This window comes from Siphateles boraxobius, unplaced genomic scaffold, assembly GCF_051911475.1.
Source record: "Siphateles boraxobius isolate OS27281-9 unplaced genomic scaffold, OSU_SipBor_1 50, whole genome shotgun sequence".
In the NCBI taxonomy this organism is placed as follows: domain Eukaryota; kingdom Metazoa; phylum Chordata; class Actinopteri; order Cypriniformes; family Leuciscidae; genus Siphateles; species Siphateles boraxobius.
The window spans coordinates 2,155,759-2,160,877 of NW_027509142.1; positions in this window are offsets into that span (position 1 = coordinate 2,155,759).

The window sequence follows — 5,119 nt, forward strand, 5'->3', positions numbered from 1 at the left end:
AATTATAATGTCCAATAAGATGCATTACCCAAGTCCCAATATGCCTACTTTCTACAGTATGCAAAACATTTGTATGCCCAAATTCATAGTATATTCATAAAACAGTAAGCAAACATATTGTCACCCTTGTGAAAAATAATGGCTCTTTATCATACTTTTAGGAAGAACTTGTGAAAATAATACACTTTAAAACAACATACTTAAGTATGAATTGAATGTGATGTTTTCGGACACTTAATTCCCTGTTATTTACAATCAAATGAAAATATATTTAGTTTAAATTTGTATTAAATGCAATTAGCTGAACTTAAGAGTGCTTTTTTGACCCACTCGATTGTCTGTGAAACATGGTTAAAGTTACTGATAAATGTACTGACAAGCATTTATGGTAAATTAAAATATATAATGTCACTTTTATTAAAACTAGTATGTAATGCCTTTCATGGCTTGGCTTCGCAAACGAAGATTTAGGAAGGACATCCACATTTTCTACAGGCACGCTGGTGGCTGACGAGGCCTATGGGGGACAGTCAGGCCCTGCCAGAACTGCTGCAGGTAAAGGTCTGGTCCAGGATGGGTGCTGAGGGGACACGGTTCTTCCTTCTTCTCCTTTTGTCCTCCATACTGGCCCTGCGGGTATCTTCAAAGAGGGAAGTGGCCTGATGGACTGTGCACCGCCAGGAGTCGCGAGCAGCTGCTTGTGTTGCCCACTGACGGTGATCGATGCAGCAAGCAGTGAGGGACTTGTTCAGGGAGTCTTTGTACTGCTTTCGTGGTGCCTCGATGTTGCGGTAGCCAGAGGACTATTCTCTGTACAGCACGATCTTGGGTAGGCGATGGTTCTCCATCCTGGAGACGTGCCCTGCCCAGCAAAGTTGTACCTCGAGGACCATAGTCATAGCTAGTGACCTCCGCTGACTCAAGGACTTCAATGTTTAGCGATGAAGTCACTCCAACGAATGTTGAGGATTGTGCGGAGGCAGCGCTGATGGAATCACTCGAGGAGTCTCAGGTGATGACGGTACGTGACCCAGGACTCAGTGCCATACAGGTGAGTGGACAGCACAACAGCTTTGTATACACGGACCTTCGTGTCTTTTTTAAGGTTGTTGTTCTTCCAGACACGTCCGTATAGTCTGCTGAATGCTCTGTTTGCCTTGGCCAGCCTGTTGTCAACTTCTTTGTCGATCTTGGCGTCAGACGAGATTATGCACCCCAAATAGCTGAAATGGTACACTGTAAAAACAAATGTGTTCAGTTTACTTAATTCAATTGAGAAAAGTTGTTGCCTTAATTTAATTAAATAAGCATAACTTAATTACACCAATTTCTTCTTACTTAATCTATTTAAGTTTTGTCAACTTAATTGTATCTGTGATCTGAGGAAGTGTACTCCCATAGTGCATTGCGACATGAATAAATTAATTGCTTTGTTTTACCATTTTTGGCTTTATTTTACCGTTAAAATTTTATTTGCTATCGTTATTCGGGGTTATACTGACAAGAGACAGCTAATAAAATTGTAATGGTCTAATTAATTTAATTAATTTAAAAAAAAAACTTGTTACCATTGTTGTGGTTTGCATGCTGAATGTTGAAGTCTGTGTGTGACAAATATTGCCACAAATATAGAGGGATTATATCAAATCAATTTAAAGTTAATGCCATAAGTTTTAGCAATAAAATGTTAAAAGATCATTATTAAACATGAAATATAGTTATGTTATACATCATTAATACATGCATTAAGAACATGGAAATCATTAAGTATTATTATATATAATATTTATTACTTCACTTCCTTTGAAATCAAATAACTGTGATTTCATATTGCATCACTGCATCAATTGGAAGATAATCACAATAATATAAATGAAGTGCCCAACCAAAGGAACACTAATCACAATAATGGTCAGAAATTTTAGGAAATCAACAAGAATTTATGAAGTCAACTTATGTGACGTTCTCCCAAAATGTTTAGTTGTATTGACCATAACATTCAAGATGACTGGAATATGAGCGTATGCAACTTAGAAGAACAAAGACTGCAGAAGTGGAAGATATGAGTGAAACATCTATTAAGAATTGCCCCGCATCAAAAACCATTTGCCCCGCCTGCTTTTTTTTTTTTTTTTTTTGCTTTGGCAAGATGGTACTCAAACCAGTCAATTAATGTTTACTAGGGTTTTCTGAGTAATGAAGGCATAGCATGCAAACAGCACAGATCACTAAAGTGTTTTAAGTTCAACACATTTTTGGGGATTAAGTAAAAATAACTAAAAAATTTTTAGTAACAATGTTAGATTTTACATAAAACTTGTATGTCATGCAATATATTTGTAATTGCACATTTGTAATGATAAAATTGCAATTTAGTAAATTTATAATACACAAAATTTGAATGTAATATCAAATAACACATTACAGTTAAATTATAATTAGTACGTTTCAAGTGCTTTTCATTTGATATTATTGCAACATGCACTTTTTAAAAGTGTACTTGAGTGTGTTAAGAAACATGAAAGTGAACTCTCTTTAAGTGCATTTAAGTGGCCTTTCATTTCATTAATATTATATTATCTGCTTGAATTATTTTTTTAAATTTGATTTCAAATAGAATAATATATAGATATTTGTATATTTGTTTAAGGTTTATTATTTTCGTAATAAATACTCTTTTTTTAAATAAAGTGCACTTCTTTTTCACAAATGAGTGCTCTGTTTTAGGAAACAAATCACACTGCAAATCTATAAATCTCTCTGAATTTTATAATCACCATTGCGTGCACTTAAAAGTTGCTACATTGTCTTTTAGAATTATGTATATTATTGTTTATTGAATTAAATGTCCCATTTAATCTCCCTGGCTGACCAACTTCAAGCAAATCTAACATTAGTGTTAACCTACTTCTGAATAATTAAACCACTGGAGTTGAGTTAAACTCATGTGAATTATTCACTTGGGTGACTTAGAGGTAACATGGTGTTTCCTGACCTATATCTGTTTGAAAGATGCCAAAAAGACACAGTATCTCACGATAAGCCCTATTTTGACTTGCGTATGGTCTCTTAAGGGAATTTAAGTTGAATATCTGCTCTGCCGCAGTCTATGTAAGCACAGGTTATGTTTCGCCAGCCAGATTGAATTCTGCTGTGATAGGCTTCTGCAGTCATCAAGCTGTCAAGTGTTTTGATGTTATCGGAATGGAACGGAATAAGTAAATAAGGTGTCCGACAGTTTGTCAATTTACAGGATGGTCAGGAACTAACCGAGCCTAGTCTGATGAATAGACCAGTTTACATTGTAAATATTTCATTGATTATTTCCAATTAGTTTTAGAGAGTGTTTTAAAGGAGGCACCGCAATGCTGACTATGCAATACCGAGCCTGAAGGAGAGCTGGGTTTTCTTAAACTCAAAGAGAATGAAATAGGCCTACCCAAATATTTTAACCAAAGGCATGCAGTTTATAAAGAGAAAATGGAGAGGCCTTTATGAACGCATATGGAGCATAATTACAATTAATTCAGTTTAAATGAAGACGTACCATGTCCATGCAACACTGTAAAAAAAAATATTTTCATGATTTGTAATCACAACTTTTTCTTTCTTTTGTTGAATCAGGTAATTAATGTGGATTAGATAACAATGTTTAGCTTTTCTGTTGATTAAACCAATCTCCATAATTGTATGATCTCAAAATGTTAAGGCAACCAGGTAACTTACTTTTCTAAGTTAAACTAACAATAATGTTTACAGTGCATTAAATAATGTAACTATAACTCTATTACATTTGAGGCTCAAGGAAAATAAATGGCGGACATTGAAATGCAGAGATGCATTTCTGTCAAGCAACAAGAGAGGAAACTATTTGTGTCTTTTCTGTTGTAGCATAAATAGAATTAACTTTGAATGAATAGCGCCATCTTTTGGAGAGTTTAAAATGACAATTTGTAGAAGCCTACCCTCCTGGGACCCTGGAATAGACTTGTGTCCTATTATATTCGAGTGAATGTCACATGTCCCAATCTGGGTGTCCTGTAAAGAGCACATTCAGGGCTTTTCGGAGATACCAAATGTTTGGAGGTTTCACCATGAAAACAACTACTTCTTGGTCTTTAAAAATGTCTGACATTCATTTAGTGATTAAATGTAGCACTCCTTTGGAAATATTATAATAAATTGTAATTATAATTTAAATCGGACAAATTTTCAAATTGTATTTCCCAAACCAACATCGTAGGAAAACGTTATGGGGTTTCAAAAAAAAAAAAAATACTTTGTTACAGAACAGGGCATTCATTTCACTGTAGAGGACATCAGTACTGATAACAGGCATTTGGGACACAAGTGAATATGGAATTAATTTATATATCAATATTCCTATGAAATGTTAGATATTATAATTAAAATGTTGCCAATTATTACACTTCTTTTTTCATTAAATATTGCTCCAAGAACACATTAATATGCAAATTAGATACAATGTACAGATACATTGCATTAAATGGGAATATAAATTTTTGGCCATTTTACCCACATATTGCATAAAGTAAAATGATGTGTCAATTAATTCCGTTATATCTTTCATAAAGAATAGTCTCTATACAAATTATGGTTAAAAAAAATCCTGAAATCCCAAAATTTATTGGTGATTGAATTTTTTTATTTTTTTTAAGCAACTGAGTCATGGCGTCCACTACAGAGGACATAGATCATAACATATGCATAAAAAAGGTAATAAAAAAAAAAAAAAAAAAAAAAAAAAAAATATATATATATATATATATATATATATATATATATATATATTTTTTTTTTGCAATGGCATAACATATATATATATATATATATATATATATATATATATATATATATATATATATATATATATATATTATGCCATTTGTTTCTTATGCTCTAAAAACAAAGGGATGACATGAAGAAAAACTAAATAAAAAAACTTTTTTTTTCTGGTTCTCATGAGGCAATAGAGTGTGTGCTTCTTGTTGTTGTTTTCTAATGACTACAAATTATTCATGATGCTAATGAATATTCATGAGGTGGGTGGGCCATGACTGTCACGTGATCTCGTCGGAACCGCTAAGCGCTAACTTGC